This window comes from Peromyscus californicus, unplaced genomic scaffold (assembly GCF_007827085.1).
Source record: "Peromyscus californicus insignis strain IS unplaced genomic scaffold, ASM782708v3 Scaffold_7__1_contigs__length_154581171, whole genome shotgun sequence".
Lineage (NCBI taxonomy): Eukaryota > Metazoa > Chordata > Mammalia > Rodentia > Cricetidae > Peromyscus > Peromyscus californicus.
In genome coordinates, this window is record NW_026294595.1 from 143,113,170 (window position 1) to 143,125,572 (window position 12,403).

The 12,403-nt window shown below is 52.6% G+C and overlaps 1 long non-coding RNA gene across 4 annotated transcripts; it reads left to right on the forward strand.

Moving 5' to 3' along the window:
• The first annotated feature begins 272 nt into the window (after nt 1–272).
• On the forward strand, nt 273–10,318 carry LOC128102196 (uncharacterized). Of its 4 annotated transcripts, XR_008215346.1 has the most exons (5): nt 273–392; nt 651–941; nt 8,147–8,299; nt 8,917–8,968; nt 10,107–10,318. It is a non-coding gene; the product is annotated as an uncharacterized LOC128102196 (long non-coding RNA). The 4 variants fall into 4 exon arrangements; XR_008215347.1 differs by lacking the exon at nt 8,147–8,299; XR_008215348.1 differs by lacking the exons at nt 273–392; nt 651–941 and adding an exon at nt 1,617–4,838.
• Nucleotides 10,319–12,403: the final 2,085 nt, after the last annotated feature.

Below are 12,403 nucleotides of genomic sequence, written 5' to 3' on the forward strand. Positions count from 1 at the left end.
CCTGCCTCCACCTCCGCAATGCTGGGATCCTAAGCCATCTTCCTTGGTTCGCTTTTTAACCCCCGGAGTCAAGATGTTCAGAGGGAGCTCTGAGACAAACTTCTAGACTCCCCTCGCCTTGCTCCACTCTGCCACCCCCACCAGCCCTCCATTTCCACAATGTCACCATTTCCAACTGTTCTATAAATGGAGCCCGCAGCCTGGCGTCTGCTGGGACTGGCTCTGTGTCTCATTGGTCTCCCTGGAGATTCTCCCAAGCTGCTGGGCGATTTCAGTCTGCTGGACGTTGGCAGGTGGAGTCCATGAGTCTGGCTGGGGGCAGGTGTTGTCAGGTGGGGGATCTGAGGGTGGAATGCTGGGCCTGGAGGCATCTAACCCAGCCCTCCTGTAAGGTAAGCCCACAGGTCACTTAGCCGTGGAGAGGGTGAATGACATCACTGTTTACCTCCAAAGTGCTGGAGGTAGGAGGGAGGGTCAGAGCCTAACTGACGGAAGAGCTTGTAGACAGCCTGCTCACTGGGGACAAGGCAGTGAGCTGTGGAGACCAGCCTGGGCTTGCACTGGGAGGGGCTGGGTGCCTGGGGAGCCCAGGGGACTCGGGGTAGTCCCTGGACCCCCTTCCTTGATTCTTCCTCTCTTTGCGCTCTCAGAACACCTTTTCACTGGGGTCCGGGGCTGGACCCTTGGGCTTAGCCCCAGGCGGATGGAGGGGAAGGGAAGCCTGGGCCTTGTGCCTGCCAGTCAGCCTCACCCTCCGACACCGGCCGACTTGTGTCTCTCAGTCTATCCGACTATTAAACAAAGGACCCAGAGAAATGGAAATTTCCCCAGGAATCCCATGCTGAGAGAAGAAAAAGGTGCCAGCCAGAAGGGAGACTTGTCTCTTGGAAAGAGATTTCACACAGTTCCTTGGGATGAGGCTGAAGACCAGACACCAACAGGTCTGTGGTGGGTGGGATCACACCTCTGCTAAGACCACACACACCTGGTCTGCTTAGCTATGGGAATCCCTGGCTCCTCTTTAAACTTTGACCTCACTTCAGGAGCGGTAAACTGTGGGACCTTTGCTGGATCTCTCTGCCCTCCTCCCAACCTGGCCACACTGAATAAATGCCTTCTGCTCCCCTTTTAAGTTTGGCTCTTTAAATTGGCTTAGTGAGAACAGGTAGCTGGACCTGACTTGGGGTACAAGTTGTGACCCCCAAGTTGAATAACGTACTGCTAAGCCACAGAAGTCTAGACCTCGCTATCCCCGTGCATAGTGGCCAGTGTTCTGCAGAGCTTCTGGGCATCTAGGAACTTTCCAGAACTGCCTGATGAGATGGTACCTGTGTATGCAGGCTGCTGGGCTCAATGCTTAGGAACCCTCAGTGGCCTTCCTGCTCATCTGCTCCTGTGGCTGCAGGGCAAGAAGTATCATCAGGCAGGCTCTGAGGCTCACAGAATGGGAAGGGACCTGCCTAGAGCTGTCAGGGAATTTAGAAGGATTGGAGGCCCCCAGAGATACCAGCGACCCAAGCCAGACAATGGGGTGTGGTCTTTGAAGGGAAGACAGGCCCAGAGCACAGGAGAGCCCAATTTTGTTGTTTTTTTTTTTTTTTTTTTTTTTAGTTTTTCTGAGACAGGGTTTCTCTGTGCAGCTTTGCGCCTTTCCTGGATCTCGCTCAGTAGACCAGGCTGGCCTCGAACTCACAGAGATCCACCTGGCTCTGCCTCCCAAGTGCTGGGTTTAAAGGCGTGCGCCACCACCGCCCGGCTTGTTTTTGTTTTAATTTTCCTTTTTGGAGACAAGATCTCTTTATGTGTGCCTTGGCTGTCCTGGAACTAACTATGTAAACTAGGATCCTGAAAAAGAGATCTGCCTGCCTCTGCCTCCTGAGTGCTGGGATTAAAGGCGCATGCCACCACACAGGGCCCAAGAAGAGCCCAGTTTGAATTCCAGCCCAGCCACGTAGCAGCCGTGTAGTCCCAGCCTTCCTAAGCTGCTCGCACCTATTAAAAGCATGTCTGTGTTGCAGTTCCTAGCTCTTGGACTCTGTGTACCTAGCAGACACCATGTGACATGACTCCAGTCCCTTCCCACACCCTTGGGGCTCAAGTCAGGTGCCAGGAGTGTAGGCCTCCAGCCAGCGAACAACAGCCTCAGGGAACAGCCACCGGCACCTCCAGGCCCTCAGGCTCCACAGGGCCTGAAGGCAAGTTAGTCAGGTAGGTAGACTGAGGCATGCTGGGTAGACAGGCATGCTGGAAAGGTGTTGCTGACCTGTTCTCTGCACCCCTCAGGAGTATAGGGCTGATGTGTTCACTCCTGTGGCTGAAAGCTGGGCCTCTGTTTTAGCTTCCTGCATAGCCTGGGCTATCCTTGGACTCACTATGTAGCCAGCTCATACTGATTTGAAACTTTGTCCTGCCTCTGAGTGCCGGGATGACAGGCACTTGGCAGCATGCTCTCTCAGCTTCAGCTTTTGAATGGAGATTGGCACTGGTGTGTTATTTGAACCTATCAGTTTTTCAGAGTTGGGAACCATCTTAGTTTTTTTCTTTCTTTGTTTATTTATTCATTTTAACAGTTTTATGTAGCCCAGGCTGGCCAAAAACTCATTATGTAGCTAAGGATGGCTTTGAACTCCTGATCCTCCTGCATCCACTTCCCGAGTGCCAGGACTACAGGTGCCAGCCAAGGCTGCTAGGCACAGTCTGTAAGTGGCAGGCAGGGGCCCCTTTGTGCTGAGGGGACTTCTGGGTCCTAGAGAAAGGCCATCCCAACCCCACTGGGCTCCAGGTTGGTGCAGCCAGGCGGGACTGGATTCGGATGCAGCTCCGCTGGTTCAGTCAGCGGTGGTTATGACCCAGAGATAGCCCAGGCCTCAAGCTCCTCCGTTGCAGAGGGAGATGAAGCCTACCTGTCCCTCCCACAGCTGACCTTTCTCCTCACCCCCACCAGCCCAGGACGAGCACCACTCACAACGGGCTGAACCCTCCCTAATCAATCACTCGTTAACAAAATTCCCCACAGGCTTTTGTACAGCTGGATCTTATGGAGGCGTTTCCTCAATCAAGGTAGCCTCCTCGAAGATGACTCTGGCTTGTGTCAAGTTGACGTAGAACTAGCCAGTATACCTATTTTGTTTTTAAGATTTATTTTACTTTATGTGTATGATTGTGTTGCCTGCATGTATGCTTGCATGCATACTATGTGCATGCCTGGTACCTGAGGAGAAGAGGGTGTTGCTGCTCCTCAACCTGGAGTTACAGACGGTCGTGAGCCACCACCTGAGTGCTGGGAGCCCAGCTGTGTCCTCTGCAAGAGTAGCAAATGCTCTAACCCTCTGAGCCATCTCTCCAGCCTGTTTTTATTTTATTTTATTTTTGAGGGTGGGAGTCTTTTTTTTTTTTTTCCCCAGAGCTGAGGACCGAACCCAGGGCCTTGCGCTTGCTTGGCAAGTGCTCTACCACTGAGCTAAATCCCCAACCCCCCCCTTTTTTTAAATACATTTAGAATTAGAGAAACTTTTTTGCTGTGGCCACGCAGTGTCCCCTGGGTTGTCATTGACTATCCTATTAACTGTAGGGCAGAGTGCTCGGTTGAGATATCACCCAGGATCCCTCAGTGAGAGCAGCTCCACCTCAGGGAGGTGGATGGATGTTGCTGCCTTCCCTGGGCCTGTCTCTCCTCCAGGACACCACATTGCTGTCCGTCATTTGTTAATTGTATTAGGAACAAAACAGGTCTTCGCCTCCTCCGGCCTCTGGTGGCGTCTCTGATCTTCACTGGAGATCCCCCTGTGAGGACTGCAGTTTGAACATGCTGTACAGTGTGCGCCTTCAGCACTTCTCTGGCCTTTTCCTCCTGGCTAGATTAGGAGAACTGAAGAGAAAGACCGGCCCCCATCACAGCGATGGAGCAGACGAAGTGGGCGGCGGGTGGCTGAGGAGCTGTTTCCCGGGTTATCCTTCCCACCCCCACCTCTCTCTCTTCTGCTCCCTGGAAGCCAGTACTTGAAGGAGCAGGACAGTCAGGCTCTGGATCCCGTTGGACTCTTCAGTGTTTGTTTTGTTTTGGGGGTAAAACCCAGGGCTTTGCGGCTGCATAGCTCTCTACCACTGAGCCATACCCCCAGCCCTCAGTTTGGGGGAATGGGATCTCTGTGTAGCTCAGGCTCCTTTTAAACTCATGATCCTCCTGCCTCTGCCCCCTGACAGCTGGGATTTGTTCATGTACATGGTGTGTGTGAGTGAGAGCGTGTGTGCGTGTGTGTGTGTGTGTGTGTGTGTGTGTGTGTGTGTGTGTGTGTGTGTATGCTCGAGCACTCAAGCATGCACATGATGTGCCCATGTGCAACACAGTGCTTGTGTGGAGGTCAAAGGACAATTTGATGGGTCAGTTCTTACCTCTCTACCTTTCTGTGAGTTCTAGGGACCAAACTCAGGTCATCGGGTTGCATGGCCATTTTGAAGACCCATGAGGATTCTCACTGCTGGAGACCCTCCTCCATGACCTTGCCCCACAGCCCAGGTCAAGTGCTGTGCCTGAGCCATGGCGGTCTGTGTGGCCTTGGTGACTCATCGAGACAAAAGTCCTGGTAACATTACCGTCAGGCCCTGAAGAGTCAGGCAGGACAGAAACCCCTCTATGTGGTTTGACCAGCTGTGTTCTGTTTTTCCTCCCGCGACACAAAGCACTGAGGTGGCCATTGGAGTTGTCTGGGCTTCTTAAGGAAATAGCAAGGGACACATACTCTGGCTCTTCTATTCTCTTTGGTGTGTGGTGTTTGTCCCCCTGGTCTCAAGGTGGCTGTGGCACCTCCAACATTGCTACAGTACTCCAAGCAGGCTTGGTAAGTGTGAAGGTATTACCCTCATCTGCCCGGGAGGGAACTGAGGCTCGGAGGCTGTGACCCTCTAGCTGAAGGAGAGCTCGGTGATGGGGGAGAACTATCCAGCACAGAGTCAGTGGAGTTGTCTGATAGCGAGCTGGCCCTCTCTCAAGCTTCCTGGTTTAGGGTGCCTGGTGAGCCGGGGCATGGGACCCTGGTGTTTGGCACTTCAGCTCTTGAGGGTGGGACTCAACCCCTGCGGATTGATCCAGGGTCTGTGGGGAGGATGCTGCTGGTCCTTGGGAGAGATCCTGGAGATCTCAGACCAGGCCTGAGAGGGCTTCAGAGTGGAGGATGCTGGCATTGACCTGGGCTTCCTGCCTGTCACACTGAGTCAGACTACATGGGACTACAATGGTCAGGGCCTCTGAGCAGATTACATTCAGGCCTAAGGCCAATTGGCAAGACAGCCTCTCCCCCACGCCCCTTCTGGCAGTTGTGGCTGGGACCCACAATGCAGTGCTCTCTTGTCTGGAAGCTGGGGGAGGGTGTGGCCATCTGTTTAGGAGGACAGAGCTCTGGGACCAAGTCTAGCCCAGCACTGTTCTTGTAAATAAAGTTTTATAGGGACACTGCCATGCCTTTGGAGACAAGACCTCACTATGTAGCCCAGGTTGGCCTCAAATTCATAATCCTTGGGCTCTTGAGTGCTAGGATTCCAGGCGTGTGCTGTCACGCCCAGCTCCAGCTGTGCCTATGTTTATGGATTGACTAAGGCAGCTTTGGGATCACAAGGGCAGAGTTCAGCAGTTGGGACCGCAACCACATGGCCTACAAGGCTTAGCATACCGACTGTCTGGCCCTTTGCAGACAGGGCTGCTGGCCCTGGCCTGTACAGAAAGCAGCTGTGATCAGGATCATGGGCGGGGCTTCCCTAGAATGAGATACACGAATGGGCGAGGCGGGCTGGGGAAGGTGTGGGAGACAGCAAAGGCCCTGGGGTCCGGGCTCAATTTAGTACAGATTCAGAAACCCCTGTCCCTGCAGTGTCTGAGGCCGGCTTGTCATAGGGTAGATCAGCCGTTTGGGGGCATTTGTGAGAAAAGGAGCTGCTTGGTGGGACAGTTCCCGGGAGCAGACCCTCTGAGCCTCTGCCAGAGGCAGCACTCAGGGCAACTGCCTCAGACAGGCCTCTCTGGGCCTGTGGCCCTAGCCGACCAAACTGTATGATTTTCCAAGAGAAGCCAACTTGCAGTCGGGTTTCTGGGAAATCTGGTTTTTATCCATTGACAATTAATCGTATTTTTATGAAGTCACAAAGGGAGCAGGCAGAGAAATGCCTGCCCGGCAGGCTTCTAAAGGTAGGGAGCTTGCGGGTGGGGTGGGTGGAGAAAGAATGGAGTGTGGGCCTGCCGGCGCTGCAGCAACAGCAGGCTGGCTGTGGCCCCAAGGCTGGGCAGGATGGTGTCAGGTTTCTAGTCTTGACCTAGCCCACCCCTGAGCCGCGGAGCATTCCTGCCTGGGAGTCTGGAGTGGGGGTGGGGAGCCAGAGCTCATAGCCTTCGGTACTCAACCTGTAATCCCCTCTGAGGAACTAAGGGGTGCCAACCACAGGTGAGACTTAAGGTGTGGCTTTGTGACTCTGTCATCCAGGAGCCTGACAGATGGGTCATAGGCAGGAGCTGAACACCAGACTCATGGTTAGGGCTTCCCTGTGTGAAGTCGCGATCGCCAGGCCTGAAGAGGGTGTCTGCACTCCCGACAGAGGCACTTTGCAGAGCCCCGGACCTGCCAGATCCTGCCGAGCTGGATTTTGGCATCCAGGTGTATTTCCTACAGCCTCGGGCGGGAGCCTGAGCGGCAAGTGACAGCCGATTCAGGGCAACTTGGCTGAAGCAAAGAAATGCCGTGGCTCCTAAACAGGAAAAGCTGCAGCGTGGGGCAGAATCGGGTCTTGAACTCCAAAAGTGGTACTCGGCCTCTGTCTTGTCCAGGGCCCCACTCCGTGTCCCTGGGTGCTGCGTTCCTGGGAGGGCCCTGGGTGGTGGCACTCCTGCAAACTCTGGGAGGAGAGTAACCCAGTGACCGCCTGAGGAACCCAAGGTGGCTTCCCGTCGGGCTTGATTGGGTCACGTGCTCAGCTGGCTCAGTAGCTGTGGGCAAGGGGAGGCTCGGCTGCTGGAGAGTTGGGCAAGACCAGCTTGGCCGAGAGAAATCGGGATGCCATCCCGGAAGCGGAAGTGCACAGACCAGGACAGCCCCTCGGCCTGCATCCTCTCCAGGCGGGGGTTTGGGGCCGAAGGGGACATGGCAAAGCCTTTGGCTGCTCTCCTGCGGGTTCTCCAATCACTTAACATGGAGATCACTCCAGTATGATCCCCAAGACAACGCCAGGGGCCCTGCTGGGGCGGGGGGTGGGGGTGGGGGAGGATGAAACTGTACTAACCTCCACAGCCTTTCTTAGTGTCCAGGGCGGAGACCCTTTCAGAAAAAGAAAGCCAGCCCGGTTGCAGAGGCTTGTGTCTGGGGAGATCCCCCTTTCTAAGCGCACAAGCTCCAGAGTGTAACATTCGGTGGTGACGAAGCCCTCCCCGCTCCCAGTCCCTCTTTTCCTGGCTTCCTGAAGCCAGCAATGGCTGGCGTTTCTTCCCACCACTAGGAGAAAAGCCCGGTGCCAGCTTGCTGAACTAGCTCATTAGACCTGCCAGGGCTTCTCATTGCTGCTTCTGGGGTCCAGCCAAATTAGGTCCAACTCACTCTTCTTTTGGAAGTCTGTATCGCTGTTGGTAGAACCATTTCTGGAGGGAACAGGGGATCCGGGTGTGGTGGCTGGTGGTGCTGGCCTGTTGCCAGGACTCAGGAGGTGGAGGCTGGAGGATCAGCATTTCAAAGCCAGCTTCAGCTAGGGAGTCCAAGACCAGCCCTGGATACATGAGAGCCTGTTTCCGCCCTCCCCAGCCCCTAAGGGTATCAAGGTGTTCCCTGCAGAAGTCCCCTGGAACTGGGACACTGACTCTGGCCTGGCCCTAGCACTCATATTCTGCTGTAGACCACCAACCAGCCAGGCAGAGGTGCCTGATGGGAAATCTCCCTTCCCAAAGTTATACTGGCACAAGCCAGAAACTGGTGGTGTGGGACTTCCTAAGGGGCTCCAGTTTTGAAAAGGAGTGTATGAGTGTGGTACAGTCTTGGGCACATGTGAGTTTCAGCACTGCAAAGGTGTCTGTGCATCACGCACATGTATGCTAGTGTACACACATACACCAAGGTATCTGGCCCCTGGTTGGAAATGCAGGCTGTAGCACCAGGCTTAAACACTGTCTCTCTAGGTCCTTCTCCACCGAACCCCGGGCTTCTGGTTCTGGCCAACACCTTCAGAGTTCTGCAGTGGTGTGGTCCCCATGCTGGTGGCCTCAGCTCTGGACATTTTGGTGATTGGCTCTGGCTACCATAGGCAGTGCTGTACAGGATCCTTGGACACGGTGAGACTCTCCAGTGGCAGTGCTGGTAGGGTCTTGGCACCAGAGCAAGTGGTCCCCTGTTGTGACATGACAGCTTGGCTTTTGTCATTCCAGGAGCCAGGAGTGCCAGCACTCCTGACATACAGCTGCCCAAGCTGTCCTGACGAAAAGCTATCTTCCCTGGGGTGCCTGGGAGGCAAAGCCTCAAGTCCCTTGACTGTTGGCACCCCAGGGTGTGGAGTAACTGCACAGGAGCTGCCAGGTTCTCTTCCTCTCTGTGCTCACTTGGGGTTCTCTCCTTGAGGGGTATGAAGCAGCCATGGGACCCAGTGAAGGAGCCAGGCCTGAATCAGCCTGCAAAGGCATTTTCTGTCAGTCTTCAGGGCCTGGGCGTGAGGGCTGTTGCAGGCAGACCTCTGCCTGACCCTGTCCTGTAAATCACCCCAATAAAGGTGTCAAGAGGTCCCCATGTGACCCAGATGGCAACTGTGGAGGTGAAACTTTCCTTTTTCCTGTGTTAGTGTTTCTTGGAGGCCACTCTTCCTGGCCAGGGCAGGCAAGGTCTTCCCAGGTCCCTGTCCCTAGGTGCTGGCCGCTCTTCTGCAGATGGGCATCTTGTTCTTATCCTTGCCTTCTAGGTTCCCCTACAAGGCTTGCATCTGGGCTAGACATCTGGAATTCCTCTTAGAGGTAAGAATGCTCACACATGTGCAGTGTCATGAGACAGGGTCTTACTCAGTATCCCTGGCTGGCCTGGAACTCACTATGTAGACCAGAGTGGCCTCAATCTCATAGAGATCTGCCTGCCTCTACCTCCTTTGTGCTGGAACTAAAGGTGTATGCCCCCGCAACTGGCTGCTGCTTCTTTTTATTTTATGTGTGTTTTGCCTGAGTATAGTTCTGTGCATCATGCACATGCTTAGTGTCCATGGAGGCCAAAAAGTGTCATCAGATCCCCTGGGACTAGAGTTACAGACAGTTTGAGTCTCCATGTGGGTACAGGGAATTGAACCCAGGTCTTCTGGAGGAGCAGCCAGTGCTCTTAACTGCTCAGTCACCTCTCCAGCCTGCATGTGCATCCTTTATGTGTATGGGTGTTTTGCTTGCATATGTCTGTGCACTGTGTGTGCCTGGTGCCAGAGGAGGTCAGAAGAGGGCATTGGATCATCCGGAACTGGAGTTATAGACAGTTGTGAACTGATCTGTGGGCACTGGAAATCAAAATTGAACCCGGGTCCTCTGAAGAGCAGCTAGTGCTCTCAATTGCTGAGTCATCTCTCCAGCCTCCTGAATGTGCTCCCCCACCCCACCCTGCCCCCATCCCCACTGGGTTTCTCTGTGTAGCCCTGGCCATACCAGGACTCACTTTGTAGACCAAGTTAGCCTTGAACTCATAGAGATCCACCTGTCTCTGCCTCTCGAGTGCTGGGATTAAAGATGTACACCACCACCACTTGACCTGCATGTGCATTTTTAAAAATTAATTTATGTATGTCTGTCTGTGTGAGGGTGTTGGATCCCCTGGAACTGGAGTTACAGACAGGTGCGAGCTGCCATGTGGGTGCTGGGAATTGAACCCAGGTCTTCTGGAAGAGCAGCCAGTGCTCTTATCCTCTGAGCCATCTCTCCATCCCCTTGCATGTGCCTTCCTAAAACACATGCATGTACACATGCACATACAGAGACCAAAGGATGGAATTTCAGTCCCAAATAATGAACCTGGCAGGACAGCAGCAGGAAAGTGTCTTAGGGTTAGAACTGATATGATGAAACACCACGACCAAAAGCAAACTGAGGAGGAAAGTGTTTATTTGGCTTTCACTTGCAGATCACTGTTCATCACTGGAGGAAGTCAGGACAGGAACTCAAACAGGGCAGGAACCTGGAGGCAGGAGCTGATGCAGAGACCATGGAGGAGTTGTACATCATCTACAATGGGCTGGGCCCTCTTCAATCAATCACTAATGAAGGAAATACTCTACAGGACTGCCTGCAGCCAAGCCCTTGTAGGGGAGAACCTTGAACACTAGCATCTCAAGGTCAGTGCAGGGAGGGCCTGTGTGCAGAGGTGCTGCCATGTCCAGGGGACAGCACTTCACACCCCTCTGCCCCAGCTTCCAAGGTGGTCTTCGAGCCCTGGGGAAATAATTTGGTTCTTAATTATACTGTTCTGTTGCTGTTACTATTGTTTTGGAGATAGGTTCTTACTATGCAGCCCTGGCTGGCCTGGAACTCACAGAGATCTGCCTGCCTGTTTCTCATGAGAGCTGGGATTAAAGACATGTGCCACCCTGCTGGGCCTAAATTGTTATGTAAGTGTTGTGTGTGTGGGGGGTTGGCTCAGCTGTTTTTTTTTTTTTTTCCTTAAGATTTATTCATGTATCTGGGTGGTGGTGGTGCATGCCTTTAATCCCAGCACTCCGGAGGCAGAGCCAGGTGGATCTCTGTGAGTTCGAGGCCAGCCTGGTCTACAGAGTGAGATCCAGGACAGGCTCCAAAACCTATGCAGAGAAACCCTGTCTCAAAAAAACAAAGAAATTTTAAAAAAAGATTTATTCATGTATTTTATGTATAGGAGTGCTGTCTTCATGCACACCAGAAGAAGGAATTTGATCCCATTACAGATGGTTGTGAGCCACCATGTGGTTGATGGGAACTGAACTCAGGACCTCTAGAAGAGCAGTCAAGTGTTCTTAACCACTGAGCCATCTCTCCAGCCCTCAGCTGTTGTTCTTGCATGCAGAGGACCAGGGTTCAATTCCCAGCATTCACGATTAATCCCAACTGTATGAAACTCATTTCAGGAGATCCAACACCCTCTTCTGACCTCTGTGGGCTCCAGGCACACATATGGTGCACAGATATACAAGCAGGCAAAGCACTCATAGACATAAAATAATCTAAAAAAATTTTTTTTAGACGTAGTTTCTATGTGTAGCTCTGGCTGTCCTGGAACTCAGAGATCTGCCTGCCTCTGCCTCCCAAGTGCTGGGGTTAAAGATGTGCGCCACCACCAAACATTTTTATTTATTACTAAAAAAATTTTAAAAGTAGTAAATAAACTTATTGAAATAGTGTTGATTTTGGCTATTAGGAGCCTGGCAGATGGGACTCTTGGAGTTTGAGACCAGTGTGGGCGACACACTAAGTTCTAGGCCAGCCAGGGCTACATAGTGAGTCTGTCTCAAAAAAAAAAAGAAAAAAAAAAAAAAAAAAAAAAAGAAAAAAGAAAAGTTCCAGGCGGCATGAGAGCTGGCTCAGCAGTTAGGAGTTCCCACTTCCCACTGCTTTTACAGAGGACCTTAGTTTGATTCCCAGTACCCATGTCCTGCAGCTCCAGGGCATTCAATGCCATGCTGACACAGGCTTTTCCTGGGGAAGACACAACACACATCTACTCATGCCAGAAAGGGAGCCCTCCACAGACCAAAGTAACAGTTGCTCCAAAGCCTGATTGTTGAACCAATGAGTTTTATTGGGGGTAACAGGGGTTACTTACATCAGAAATGACATAAAAACAGACACATCACCAAGTGTCCACACCAGCGCGGGTAGACGGCTCCTGAAAAGTGGCAACCTGGAGCACACTGCACAGCCAGCAGGCATCTCAACAGGTTGGAGGCTGTCCTTCCCAGGTGCCTCAGTAGGCCTCATCCTCTTCAGGCAGCTGGTCTGGTCTCTGAGAATCTTTGTAGCTTGGCTTTTCTGAGAGTGACCCCCAGCAGTCTTGATTGCTTACTCCTGGGAGAGATGGGCTATTGAATCTGGTCAGTTTCAGGGACTTCCTGAAGCTACTGAGCTGTTTACTTGTCTGCTGGACAAAATGTTCCATTCTGGGAAGAAACTGCTACACATCACACTTGACATAGTTTTAAAAAATAGATCTTTATTTTTACATTCATTTACTGTTAATATATTGTGTGTGCATGTGTGCAATAGCTTGAATACAGAGGTAAGAGGACTTGTGTGAGTCAGTACTCTCCTTCTACCGTATAGGCTCTGGGGATTGAACTTAGATGGTCAGTCAAGTCAGGTGGCAAACATCCTTACCTACTTGAACCATCTCTCTGACCCCAACTGTACACCGAATTCTAAAAGTCTTTTTTTTCTTTTCTTTCTCTCTCC